A 14,911-nucleotide genomic window follows, 5' to 3' on the forward strand; every position below is an offset into this window, starting at 1 on the left:
TGAGCTTCTATGTGACTGCTTTGAGTCAGTGGACTGGTCCATGTTCAACGACTCAGCAGCCAGCCTAGATGAGTATGTCACCACCATCACGGACTTTATCAGCAAGTGTGTTGAGGACTGTGTACGAAAGAGGACAACACGGGTGTTCCCAAACCGGAGACCATGGATGAACCAGGAGATCCACTCCCTACTGCTCTAATGCCAACAAGTTTGCAGATGATACCACTGTAGTGGGCCGTATCTTAAATAACAATGTCAGAGTACAGGAAGGAGATGGATCTTAGTGACGGTGTTGTGACAACAACCTTTCCCTCGATGTTAGCAAAACAAAAGAGCTGGTCATTGACTTCAGGAAGGGGGGTGGTGCACACACACTTGTCTACATCAACAGTGCTGAGGTCGAGAGGGTTGAGCGCTTCAAGTTCCTCGGAGTGAACATCACCAATAGCCTGTCCTGGTCAAATCATGAAGACGCCACAGCCAAGAAAGCTCAACAGTGCCTCTACTTCCTCAGGAAGCTAAAGAAATTTGGTATGTTCCCCTTGACACTCACCAACTTTTATTGATGCACCATAGAAAGCATCCTATGTGGATGCATCAGAGCTTGGTATGGCAACTGCTCTGCCCGGGACCACAAGAAACTGCAGAGAGTTGTGGACATACCCCAGCACATCACGGAAACCAGCCTCCCCTCCATGGACTCTGTCTATACTTCTCGCTGCCTCGGTGAAGCAGTTAGTATAATCAAAGATCCCACCCACCCGGGGCATTCTCTCTTCTTCACTCTCCCATCAGGCAGGAGATACAGGACCCTAGTGGCACGTACCACTGAGCTCAAGAACAGCTTCTATCCCACCGTTGTAAAACTATTGAATGGTTCTCTTATATGATAAGATGACTCTTGACCTCACAATGTACCTTGTTATGACCTTGCACCTTATTGTCTGCCTGCACTGCACTTTCTCTGTAGCTGTGACACTATACTCTGTATTCTGTTATTGTTTTACCCTGAATTTTATTATTGTTTTACCCTGAATTACCTCAATGCACCGTGTAATGAATTGATCTGTACGATCGGTATGCAAGACAAGTTTTTCACTGTAACTCAGAACAAGTGACAATAATAAACCAATACCAAAAACCTAGTTAGTCAAGCATGATTTTCCTCTCATAAATCCACATGAACTCTACCTAGTCCTATTGTTATTTACTAAGTAACTTATTAGCACTTGTACTCTTATGTTTTTCTGATGATGTCAGGCTAAGTGGTGTGCGGTTTTCTGTTTTCTCTTCCCTCTCATAAATAGTGGGGTTACGATTGGTGCCTTCCAAGATGTGGGAATTTTAGCAGTTGACAACCAATATGTGCTCTTTCTCTTCACCGCTACCTTAAATTTTCAGATGTAGGTCATCATATTCTGAAGATTTATCAGCCTTTAGTCCCATTTATTTTTCCCAGTACTTCTGATTTTACTGATACTGGGCTCCTTGTTCAGCCTGGAGCTGTTGCCCATTATTTCTAGGAGGTTTTCTGTGTCTTCTGTGAAGAAAGGCATGCAAAATATTTAATTTTTCTTCCATTTCCTGAAGTCAATCAGGGGTAGGACATGTACAGTAAATGGTAGGATGCTAAGAAACAGAGGTACCTTGTGGTTCAAGTCCATAGTTCTCTGAAAGTGGCAACACAGGTAGATAAGGTGGTGTAGAAGGTATATGGCATGCTTTTCTTCATAGGTTAGGGTATTGAAAATAAAAGTTGGGATATTACGTCAAACCTTTACAAAACACTGGTTAGACTACACGTGCGCAATTCTGGTTGCCTCACTTATTGGTAGGAGGTTTTTGCGCTGGAGGGTGCAGAAGTGATTTGCCTGGACTGGAGGACACTAGTTATGGTAAATTGGTTTATTATTGTCACATGTACCGAGGTACAGTGAAAAACTTTGTTTTGCATGCCATCCATACAGATCATTTCATTACAAACAGTGCCTCGAGATAGTACAAAGGAAAACAATAACAATGCAGAATAAAGTGTTACAGTTACAGAGAAAGTGCAGTGCAGGCAGACAATAAGGTGCAAGGCCATAATGAGGTAGATTGTGAAGTCAAGAGTCCATTTTATTGTTCAATTGTCTTATAACAGCGTCCTTGGAGCCTGGTGGTACGTGCTTTCAGGCTATTGTATCTGGGCTTTTTTTTCTCTGGAGTGAAGAAGACTGAGGGGGTGACCTGACACAGGTATACAAAAATTATAAGAGGATAGGAAAGATAGTATAGTCAGGATCTACTTTCCATGGTTGGAGTATCAAAAACAAGAGGACGTAGGTTTAAGATGTGAGGAAGGAGATTTATAGGGTATCTGAGGGATAGTTGTTTGTTTACACGGAGTGGTTGATATCTGGAACGAGCTGCCAGGGGAGGTGGTGGAATCAGGTACAAACACAACGTTTAAGAGACATCTAGATAGGCACTTGACCAGGCAAGGTATAGAAGGATACGGATCTATTGCAGGAAAATGGGATTAGTGTCGGTGGACAAAAAAGTCAGTGTGGATGTGGGTGGGCCTAAGGACCTACTTCTGTGCTGTACGACTTTGACTTATGAGAGCTTAATACATTCATGTGAAATTCTTCCCTTCCACTTCAAATAGTGACAATTACTACTTAATGAAGTCTCTTGCTGATGAGGAATTGAATGCATTATGTCTCAGGGTCCCATGACGGTATTTCAAGGTCTTTGTTGCTTTGGGGATTGATATGTCCAGGAAAGGCCTTCAGCTTCAGGTTAAATTTTGGGCTGCCTTTCTGATTTATGAGCTTGGCAGGAAATCAGATATATGTGTTCCCATCACGTTTTCTACTTGAATGGAGTAATATTTCCTTTCATTGCAACAATGCTGTGTAAGTACAATTAAAGCACATCCTGTGTTTCCAAACAATGCTGCTTTTAAATTTGAAAAAGCTAAATTAAAATCTGTTGCCCACAAATGCAGGTCATCTTCCAGCTGGAAGAATGTAGAGTGAGTGATTACTGAGCAAACCAGTCTCTGATTTTAGAAGTTAACAGAATGTAGGAGAAGGTTGATTGGTTTATTATTGTCACAAGAACCGAGGTACAGTGAAAAACTTTCCTTTACATGCCATCCATACAGATCGTTTCATTACAATAGTACATTGATGTAGTACAAGGGAAAACAATAAAAGAACACAGAATAAAGTGTTACAGTTACAGAGAAGGTGCAGTGCAGGCAGACAATAAGGTGCAAGGCCATAACGAGGTTGATTGTGAGGTCAAGAGTCCATCTTATAACCATTCAATAGTCTTAGAACAGCAGATAAGAAGCTGTCCTTGAGCCTGGTGGTACGTGCTTTCAGGCAGAAAAGGGCTGTAACTTGAGTGAAGCACTGGAGAAAATTGCTCCCAGTATATACGGATCATCTCTCTTAAATCAAAGTCCAGTGTTCCCACTCGTAAGTAGTAAAAGCACTGTCCCAAGTACAGGGGAGTTCTTTATCCTCCATGTCCTATATTTAGTACTCAGTTAATAGATAAGCTGGCCATTTCATTGCTGTCTGTGCAACCTTGCTGTGTGCATGTTATTTGTTGCCAAGCATTGACTTTTCCCAAAATTGCAATAGTGTCCTTAGAATTAAATAGAATTTGGCATCCCAGAATAAGGTCATTTAGTTCAGAGCCATAGTCATACAGATAAGCAAGTCCATACAACCCATCAAGTACCCATCTGTGAGCACCCCATTCACCAGCACAAGATCCACAGCCTTCTATGCTTTAGTGGTTCAAATAATCATTTAGATACTAGTACCTGCATCGGCCATTCCCTGCAGGCACTGCGTTTGAGCTGTTCAGTTTTGTTCCACATCATAGCTTTATCTCTTAATCCTGCAAATTGGTTGTTTTTCTTCTCCAATATCGGATTGTCTTTGAAAGTTCCCGTGGTATCTGATAGCACCATCCTTTCAGGATGTGGCTTCAAGATCTCTTGACCCTCTTTGTCCTCTGGCTCATTTGTAAAATATTTCAAATCCCTGGATTCTGTTTCCTGGCTATTTGGCCAGAATAAACTGCTTTCTTCCTCCTTGCTCTGTTGAAACCAATATAATTTTTAATAGCTCAATTAGATTACCACTTAATCTTTCCTGGAACAAGATAAACAAATCTCTGTTCTTCCACTCACACCAGGCATCTGAACTCCCTTGGAACAGCAGTTGGCAATTTTCGTGCCTGGACAAGGACACTTTCGGTGGTTCTGAGGTTGTGAAATGTGCACATAAATGTGAAAAGCCTGACTAGAAAGATTGCGATTGAAGGGAGATGGGAATGGAGATGGGTTATGGGGAAGTAATCCCCTATGATGCTAGCACAAGGACTGTTAGGTTAGCCTGCTCATAGCAGAGTACAGAAGTAGCAGCAGTGAAAATGTGGTAGCACCTTAATGCTATTTCTTGATCTTTATCCTGTTTCCATTTGGTCGCAGAGGTTCGTGCAACGTCTTCTGACACTGTCATCTTTTGGTATGTCCGTGACATTGGGACAATGGATTTTCCTAGTGCTGGTTCTTCTAACTTGTGCTTGTGGAGGAGGTTGAGTTAAATTGTGAGGCAGAAACCCTTTTGCCCTCCTGTACTGAGGGGCAGCTAACTGGCGGTGACTAGTCTTTCTAGCGGATGCCCAGTAGATACCTGGATCCTGAAATAACTTCATCCTGTGTCATTGGATTGGCGCTGCCATTAAAAGTGGAAGTCATCTGCTTCACCTGATCCCTGTTCCTCTGCCTTCTTCCACACAAGCTGCAATTCTAATCTATTGTCATGACTGGTCTCTTCACCACCACATCATTCCTGCTGTGCAAATCTTTGTGTGTGGTTTGAAATTTAAGATTTGTTTCATCCCTTTTATGGATAATTTACTCAAATGATTCTTCCAACGGTTATTATTAACAAGTGATTGATGATAATCACCGGGCGAGTTTTGAAAAGCAAGTTTTCTTTGCTGTTTGCTTTCCTATCTTATCATTAGGGTTGATCTTTTGCATCTCTGTGCTGTAATCTAAACTCAGTCTGGTCAATGTAAGCAGAAAACTTTAAAGTAAGATAAAAATAACCAGCCAAGCCTCTTGCTGTCTGTTGAACAAAAAAAGCAGACCTTTCTGGTATTTTGCATCTAGCAAAGTTGATTCATAAGCGATTTCTGTTAACATCATGCAGAGTGATCTTCATAAGAATCTTTTACATAGTGCAAGAAATAAGAGAGGACGTGGGCCATTTGCTTGTCTACTATGGCTGATTTTCTGTCTGCACCTTCCTACCCGTTTCCACGTTGCCTGAATCCCCTGTTGTCCAAGACACTATCAGCATTGCTCTGACTGATCATCCGCTGAACCCCAAAAACTCAGGACCTTAAGCGAATAAATTTCACCTCCCACTGAGGTGATCAATTCCTTATTCTGATACTGTGATCCCAAGGTCTTAACTCCCCACCCAGAGAAATAAGCCTCGAGGTATCTACTCTGTCACCAACAGCGTTGGCTATTAGAGTCTAGAATCCTCCAGAATGTATTAATTGGGTCAGTTGATGGTGCTTTATTTCTTGATCCATATGATCATGCCTTCAAGTTCCACGCTGGACACTTGAGCACATAATCCCATTTGATAATTGAATGCATTAGAGAGTGGGTAACTATATTGTTGAAATGGAAGAACTTGGGACTGCTCTGAACGGTCCATGAACACTACCTTGTTATTTTTGTTTGCACTGCTTATTTATTTTTGTAATTTATGGTAATTTTACATCTTTGCACTGTACTGCTGCTGCAAAACAACAAATTTCATGTCATATGTCAGTGATAATGAATCTGATTCTGCTCTCTTGTAAAGGAGTCCTGCACTGTTTTGCAGAAGCATTTTCATAGCGTATTAGCCAATATTAAGCAACTTCGCCAAAAATAATTTGGCCTTATCATACTAATGTTTGTGGGATCTTGTGTGCCAATTAGCTGGCATGTTTCCCTGTGTGATGAGTGTCTACATTTCAAAAGAATTTCATTGGCAATATATATGGAGCCTCTGTTTATTAGTGTTTTCTATTGCTTTCATTGTAGTGACTGATACAGCTATAAAGGCTGCAAATGTAAGCTGTTAGTATTTAATGATAAATGGAGAAATATTAAATTTTAACTTGCTATGTTGTAGCATTGTCACTGAGGTTAATATTGAGGTTAGGACTGATCACTTCTCACAAACAATAGGCTGAGTGAGTGAACACTTGGCAAATGGAGTTTAATGTAGGAAAGTATGAGGCTATGCAGTTCAGGAAGAGGAAGCTAAAGGCAGAGTATTTTCGAACTGGGGAAAGATTATACATGGGAGAAGTACAGAGGAATCTTTGTATTCTTGTGCACAAATCACAAAATGTTGGCGGGCAGGTGCAGCAAGTGTTCAGGAAAGCCACTGACTTTGGTCTTTATTGCAAAAGCGTTGCTGTTTAGAAATGAGCTAGTGTTGTTACAATTGTACAAGGTACTGGTGAGGCCATACCTTGAGTACTCTGCACAATTTTGGTTCCCTTATTTAAGAAAGGATGTACTGGCATTGTAGGCAGTCCAAAAAAGAAACACTAGACTAATTACTGGGATGTGTGCATGCTCCTTTCGTGAACTGCTAAAGAAATAAGGTCTATATTCTTTAGAGTTTGGAAGAATGAGGAGTGATCTTATTGAAACATACAAGATCCTGGAGGGACATTACAGGGTAGATGTGGAGATGTTTCCACTAGTGGGAGAAACTCGAATGAGGGCATGTAGTTACAAGATTAGGGGGCAGTCTTTTAAAAACGAGTTGTGCAGGAATTTCTTCTCACAGTAGGTGGTGAATCACTAGAATTCTCCAGTCCAGAGGGCAATGGAGGCAAGATCTTTGGCAGTATTTAAAGAGGAAATAGATACGTTTTTGAAAAATCAGGGACTTAGCTATGAGGAACTGATTTTAAAAAGAACAGATGGGGCTTCTGGCAGACCAGCTGTGATCATATTGAATGGTGGGGCAGGCTGGAGGGGCTTGCCCCCCCCCCCCCGCCCCCCTCGCCCCCCTCAACCCAGCCCCTTTCAATATTTGTTTAGTGGAAGTCATGTTGTTCTTAGCAAGGTCTCATAATCAAAGAAGTGCAGGCTTACAATAATTCAACCTATTGTGCCTATGCTGGCTTGTTAAAAGCATTTGTGCTTGCTCTCCTATCTCTGCTTTTTGTTTGTGACCCAAGTTCTCATCCTCGAGCACCTATCTGGGTTTTAACATTATTTATGGAATCACCTTCTACTTCTCTTGCAGATAGAAGATTCTTGATCCCAACAGTTCTGTACAGAGCCATACAACTCAGAAACTGGCTCTTCGGCCCACCACATCTATGCTGGCCTTTTTGCCTGTCTGCTCTTAAACCCTATCCTTCCATGCCTTGCCTGTTTAAGTGTATGTCTAAGTGCCTCTTTAATGTATTAATTGTAGCTAATTCCACCTCCTCTAGCAGTGAATTCCAGATATCAACCACTCTGTATATATAAAAAAACTTGGACCTCCTTACTCTCACCTTAAACCTATACTGTCTTGTTTTTGATACCCCTGCCACACGAAAAAGATCTTGACGATCTACCTTATCTATACCTCTCACACTCTTACATACTTCGATCAGGTCACCCGTCAGCCTCCTTTGCTTCAGAGAAAAGAAGCCCAGCTTGTCCAATCTTTCCCATCAGCTAAAGTCCTCCAAACTGCACTCCCTTGATTTTGTTTCTCTCCATTGATTTTTAAACATGACCTCCAGTTATTGAAGTGGGTACTATTTTCCCTATATTTATACAAAGAGTACTTTTTTCCCTATATACACTCTGTAAAACCCTCATCATCTGGAAGATCTTTATTGGGTTATCTTTGTTTTAAGGGGAGCAATTTGAACATTTCAACCTCTCTCAAAATCCCTCATTCCTGTGAAGGTCAATGGCCAGTTAAACATGCTTTTGGTACTCTGACAGGCATGTGTTGCCCAGGTCACCAAGAAAGCTCTGTGACTAGTGTAATTGAATTTTTAAACAATTACTTCTATTTTTCTATCTTAAACTGCTTCAACCTAACTTGTGTTGTGGATTTTGAATAAACCATCTACAAATACTCCTCTGCTCAGATAGATTTAAAGCAGATCTTACTTTAAGAAATATGTATGACATTCAGGCCTGGAGTCTGAGAACTTGTTCTGTCAGTATATCAATAAAACTTTTCTTAAAGTTAGCCAAGGAATGACTCTGTTCTCTAAGCTGATAGTTGAACTCTCTATGTGCAAATTATATTCCTCACAAAACAATAATTGGGGCAATGTTGCTGAAGCAGCGATCAAGGGATTTACAAAGAACGTTAAGGTTCTTACTGTTCTGACTCTAGACTTTTTTTTATTGCTTGTGAATGCTATGCCAAAATTTGTGCTTGGTAAGATCTTGAAGATCTTTGCTAGGTTATCTTTGTTCCAAGGACAATGATGCTGTCTCCATAGGTGCTGAGTACCTCCAGCACAGTCTTTATTTCAGATTTTCAGCATCTGCAGTTTTTGTTTGCTTTTCAAAATCAGTACCTGTAATTATGTTGCAACCATTAGCAAGGCTTGGTTGCGAGAAGGACAGGACCAGCAGCTCAATGTTCCAGAGTTTCTATGTTTTAGACGAAATAGAGATGGAGGTAAAAGAGGTGGAGGAGTTGCATTGCTAATCAGGGAGAATGTCACAGCTGTACTCAGAGGACCTACTGGAGAGCTCATCCACTGAGGGAATATTGGTAGTGCTCAAAAATAAAGGTGCGATCATTCTGATGAGGTTATACTACAAGTCTCCAGTAGCCACCAGGAACACATATGTAGACATCTCCAAAGTTCCCAAAAGGTTGGCCCTACTATAGCCCTGAACTCTCCATTCTTCTGTAATTTCTCTCCTAAGAGAAAGATGTAAAAGCAACAGGGTTATTGTTGTGGTTGACTTTAACTACCCCCAATATTGACTGGGATTTCCTTCTTGCAAGAGGCTTAGATGGGGCAGAATTTCTTCAGCGCATTCAAGAGGGTTTCTTGAAACAGTACTTGGGTAGTCCAACGAGAGGAGTGACTATATTGGGCATTGTTTTGGGAAATGAGTCTGGCCAGGTGACTGCCCTTCCAATGGGAGAGCATTTTGGGAACAACGATCACAACTCATTAAGTTATGAATAGGACTGAACCTTGCGAGAGGAAGTATTAAATTGGGGGAGGGCAAATTATGACATTATTAGACAGGAGCTAGGGGGAGTTAATTGGGAGCTGCTGTTGTTGGGCAAGTGGGGGTGTTTTAAGACTCAGCTTGTATGTTCCAGTAAGACAGAAGGACAAGGATGGCAAAGTAAGGGAACCTTGGATGTCAAGAAGAAAAAGGAAGTATATGTAAGGTTCAGGAAGCTAACATTTAACAGGGCCCTTGAGAAGTTATAAAGAAGCTAGAAAAGAACTCGAAGGGAATTACGAGAGCCAGGAGGGGCCATGAAAAGACCTTAGCTTGTAGGATTAGAGAGAATCCCAAGGCATTCTGTACATCATCAAACACAAGAGGGTAAATAGGGAGAGGGGAGGACCACTCAAGGATAAAGGAGGGAATTTATGCTTGGAGTCAAAGGATGTGGGTGAGGTCCTACATGAGTACTTTGCGATGGTATTCACCAAGGAAAGGACATGGAGGATAGTCAGCTAAGTGTGGGACATGCTAATGTGCTAGGACATTTTGAAATCAGTGGTGATCAGCAGTGCTGGGTCTTTTGAAGTGAATCAAGGTAGATGAGTCACCAAGGCCTGATGGGCTATATCCCAGGTAATAGAACTAGGCAAGAGAGGAGATTGCTGGGGCCTTGACAAAGGTCTTTCTATCCTCACTAGCAACAGGTGAGGTCCTGGAGGACTGGAGAGTACTCAATGTTGTTCCTTTGTTCAAGAAGGGAAATAGGGATAATTTAGGAAACAATAGCCCAGTTAGCCTCACATCAGTGTTAAGGAAGCTCTTGGAGAGGATCCTTAGGGATAGGATTTATGTGAATTTGGAAAAAACATGGCCTAATTAAAACAGGGCAGGCACGGTAGTGTAACGGTTAGTGTAATGCTTTACAGTGCCAGCGACCCGGGCTCAATTTCGGCCAATGTCTGTAAGGAGTTTGTACATTCTCCCCGTGTCTGTGTGGGTTTCCTCCGGGTGCTCCGGTTTCCTCCCACATTCCAAAGACGTACGGGTTAGGAAGTTGTGGGCATGCTATGTTGGCATCGGAAGCATGGCGACACTTGCGGGCTGGCCCCAGAACACTCCACACAAAAAGATATATTTCACTGTGTGTTTCGATGTACATGTGACTAATAAAGATATCTTGTCTCTTATAATTAGGGCATGGCTTTGTGCAGACAGATCATGTGTTGCACGCTTAACTAAGTTTTTTTGAAAAGGTGATAAAGGTAATTGATGAGGGTAAGGCAGTGGATGTTGTCGACACAGATTTTAGTAAGGAATTTAATAAGGTCCCTCATGGTAGGCTTATCCAGAAGTTTAAGGTGCATGGAAAGCACAGTGACTTGTTAGTTTGGATTCAGAATTGGCTTGTCCATAGAAGACAGTGTGTAGTGGTGGAGGGGTGTTACTCTGGCTGGAGGTCCATGACCAGTGGTATTCCGCAGGGACTGGTGTTGGGGTCTCTGTTGTTTGTGATCTGGATGAAAATATAGATGGGTGGGTTCGTAAGTTTGCAGACGACACAAAGCTTGGTGGAGATCTGGACAGTGTAGAGAGCTGTCAAAGGATAGAGCAGGATATAGATCAGTTACAGATATGGGCGGAGAGATGGCAGATGGCGTTTAATCCAAGCAATTGTGAGGTTTTGCACTTTGCGATGTCAAATGTAAGGGAAAAGTATAAGTAAATGGCAGGACCCTGAACAGCATTAATGTACAGAAGGATCTTAGGGTCTAAGTCCATAGCTCACACAAAGTGGTTGCGTGAGTACAGTGTGGTAAAGAAGTATGGCATGCTTGCCTTCATTGGTCGGTGCACTTAGTATAAGAGTAAAGAAATCATGTTGCAGTTGTATAAAACTTTGGTTAGGCTACACTTGGAGTATTGTGTGCAATTCTGGTCGCCCCGTTACAGGAAGGATGTGGAGGCTTTGAAAGAGTACAAAAGAGATTTATTAGGATCCTGCCTGGATTAGAAGGTGTGAGCTATAAGGAGAAGTTGGACAAACTTGGGTTGTTTTCCCTGGATCATTGGAGGTCGAGGGGAGACCTGATAGAAGCTTATAAATTTATGAAAGACATTGATAGGGTAGACAGAATCTTTTTCCCAGGGTAGAAATGTCAAATACTAGAGGACATGCATTTAAGGTGAGAGGGGGAAAGTTTAAAGAAGATGTGCTGGGCAAGTTTTTTACACACAGAAAATGGTAGGTGCTTAGGACCAGCTGGCAGGGGTAGTGGTGGAGGCAGTTATGATAGTGATGTTTAAGAGGCTGTTAGATAGACACATGAATATGCAGGGAATGGAGGGATATGGATCATGTACAGTCAGAAGAGATTTGGTTTAAATTGGGATCATGGTCAGCACAGACATCGTGGGCCAAGAGCCTGTTCCTGTGCTGTACCATAATTTACATAAAGCTACTTGTTTATCTCATGGCTTGTGTTGGGTAATAACATAGTTATTTCATTTCATCCCGGATGGAAAGGTTTTGGCCAGGTTTTTTTTTACAAAGGTTTTTTTTACAAAGGCAGATTGGATTTTGTGAGGTTATTAAGTTAACTCTGTGCCCAGATTTAAATCTGCAATTTATTTCCAATTTTGTATTCTGCATCCATTGGTCTCGATGTGGTCTGCTTTACATTAGAGAAACCAAATGCAGATTGGGCAACCATTTTGCAGAATACCTCAGTCTTTTTCTTTTGACTTCATGTACTTTTCCCCTTTCTCTTATACTTCAGATTTCATTCTTACACCTCCTCCGCACGTGACTTTTATCATTTACTAACTATAACAGCCCTCTTTCAGTTGGCACCACTACCACTTGTATCATTCAATCCCATATTTCATCCCTTTTTCTTCTCTCCACTTTTTCTGCAACATAAAACATTGTTAATCTCTAATTTTTCTTAGTTCTGCTGAAAAGCTACTGACCTAAAACATTAACTCTCTCTCTCTCTTTTCTCCTCTCTCTCTCTAGATAATGCATTTTCTGATTTTATATAATTTTTACAAGATCTGCGGCATTTTGCTTTCAGTTCTAGATCTGTTCAGTTTTCAGTAGTAATTTTTATGGTGTTTTTTATGTGCATGGTGACCTCCATCTTAAAATTAACATTCCTTTCAAATCACTTGGTTGCCAGCTCTAGCTCTATAACTCTTTACACTCCTCCACTTTCGGGTCCTTTGATCTTTTCGGACTTAAATTGTTGCACCTTTGGCAACTGTGACCTTAGCTGTCAAAGTCATGAGCTTTGGAAATCCTTCCCTAAATCCCTCTGCTTTTCAGCCTCTCCTCCACGTTCCTTAAAGCTTATCTTTTTCACCACTTTCCTGGTCACCTGTCTTATTATACCTCTCTGTGCCAAATTTGACAACACTCCTCTGAAATGTCTTACCATGTTAATGGTGTCATACAAACACAACTTGCTGGTGTCTGTCTTTTCAGTTTGCAGTTTATTTTCCTTGGAAAGAAAGGGTTTGTCCCCTTTGACACTCACCAACTTTTATTGATGCACCATAGAAAGCATTCTATCTGGATGCATCACGGCTTGGTCCGGCAACTGCTCTGCCTAGGACCGCAAGAGACTGCTGAGAGTTGTGGACACAGCCCAGCGCATCACAGACACCAGCCTCCCCTCCTTGGATTCTGTCTTTACCTCTCGCTGCCTTGAAGCAGCCAGCATAATCAAAGACCCCACCCACCCAGGTCATTCTCTCTTCTCTCCTCTTCCATCAGGCAGAAGATATAGGAGCCTAAGAGCACATACCACCAGACTTAAGGACAACTTCTACCCCACTGTGATAAGACTATTGAATGGTTCCCTTATACGATGAGATGGACTCTGACCTCACGATCTACCTTCTTGTGACCTTGCACCTTATTGCACTGCACTTTCTCTTTAGCCGTGACACTTTACTCTGTACTGTTATTGTTTTTACCTGTACTACATCAATGCACTCTGTACTAACCCAATGTAACTGCACTGTGTAATGAATTGACCTGTATGATCAGTTTGCAAGACAAGTTTTTCATGTACCTCGGTACAAGGTACAAGTACAAGACCCAGAAGTTCCTTTGTTTGATTCTCTCCTGATTGCATTTTAATGGAGATCAATTCAAAATGAGCATTTTGTTTTAGAGGATTCTGTCATCCCCATTTGTATTCCTAGTTTATGGAGTTTCTAGACTGAGTACTGTTTGCATCCCAAGCTACTGTTGTAAAAACCAGAAATGGATTAGTTTAGGGCTGAGTACTCCACACTCTCACTCTCTTCCAATCATAGAAAGCTAAAATCCTCTCTCAGACACACACACACACACCTTACCTCACATTTAGTAGTATTTGGGACCTTTTGACACTAACGTATGTCTGTTTGTATGTTTGTGGAATACAGTACTAGATTCACAAAATATCTCTTGTGGTCGTTTCCTTATGGACTCTGCTGTCTGGAATTTTGCCAGATGTGAGTTGCCCCAAAGGGGGAAACAAATCCAGCACACACTGAGAGGGAGGTCTGGAAGAAATGTTCTTTCGCTGACCACATTAGTCTAAGCATGAGTTATGATTACATTGTAAATGACCTGATAATTACTGTTTCTATTGCTTTTCATTTGTATGTTGTAGCAACTAAAAGTGATTTATTTTGTTTGAATGTTTGTACTAAGCTTGTTCTACAGGTTTATTGAGAGATCAGTACTGGAAATCAGATAATATAACCAGCCGACACATTCCTAATAAATAGTGATAAGTAATGATAATTCCTGATAAATCCTGACAAATAAATGGATGATGGTTGGCAACGTTCATATGTATTAACGGTGCTGCTGCTTAAGTGCGATTTTGTCTCCACATGTAATTATGAGAACATTGGATGAGTAAGGTTTTTTGTCTATGGCCCAGCTGGTTGATACAGCAAATGGTCAAGCCATACAAGCTAAGAGGGCTTTGATGAACTGCAATGTCTCACCCACAGATAGGAGAAAGGCAGGCTGCAATTACATCTGCCAACTCTGGGGCAGTAAGGGGCAAATCTGCTTGGGTTCCTTCACCTTGATGCTCATGATTGAAATTGTGATAATGCTTCTTGAGATTGAGCACACTGTTGGCACTTCCTTGCAGACTTTACTTGTTAGTAAAGCATGCAGTGTTGGGGGCAGTGGGAGAGGGGTATGCTTCAGAATGGGTTTGGTGCAGTGTGAAAATGAATATAAATTTAGCAGGCTGTTCATCCATTAGACTTCACTCCTTTGCCCACTGGTGTTGGTTTATTATTGTCATGTGTACTGGGAGATAGTGAAAAGCTTCTGTTTTGCCTGCCATCCAGACAGATCGTCCCATACATTATTATATCAAGGTAGTAAAAAGAAAATAGAATGCAGAATATAATGTTGTAATTGCAGAGAAATTGCAATGCAGGTAGACAAATAAAGTGCAAGGGCCACGATGAGGTAGACTGGGAGATCAAGAGTTCATCTTTAGCATATGAAGTCCATTCAAGAGTCTGAAATCAGTGGGATAGAAGCTGTCCTTGAGCCTAGTGGTTCATGTGCTCAGGCTTTTGCTTCTTATTCATAACTCTCTGCAATTGCTTGCGGTCTTGGGCAGAGCGGTTGCCATA

General features: G+C 41.5%; 1 protein-coding gene across 3 annotated transcripts in view; it reads left to right on the forward strand.

The window, feature by feature from the left end:
- mindy4 (MINDY lysine 48 deubiquitinase 4) overlaps positions 1–14,911 on the forward strand; it is a 183,977-nt gene that overhangs the window by 54,511 nt on the left and 114,555 nt on the right. The window lies entirely within an intron of this gene.

This window comes from Pristis pectinata, chromosome 5 (genome assembly GCF_009764475.1).
Source record: "Pristis pectinata isolate sPriPec2 chromosome 5, sPriPec2.1.pri, whole genome shotgun sequence".
Classification (NCBI taxonomy): domain Eukaryota; kingdom Metazoa; phylum Chordata; class Chondrichthyes; order Rhinopristiformes; family Pristidae; genus Pristis; species Pristis pectinata.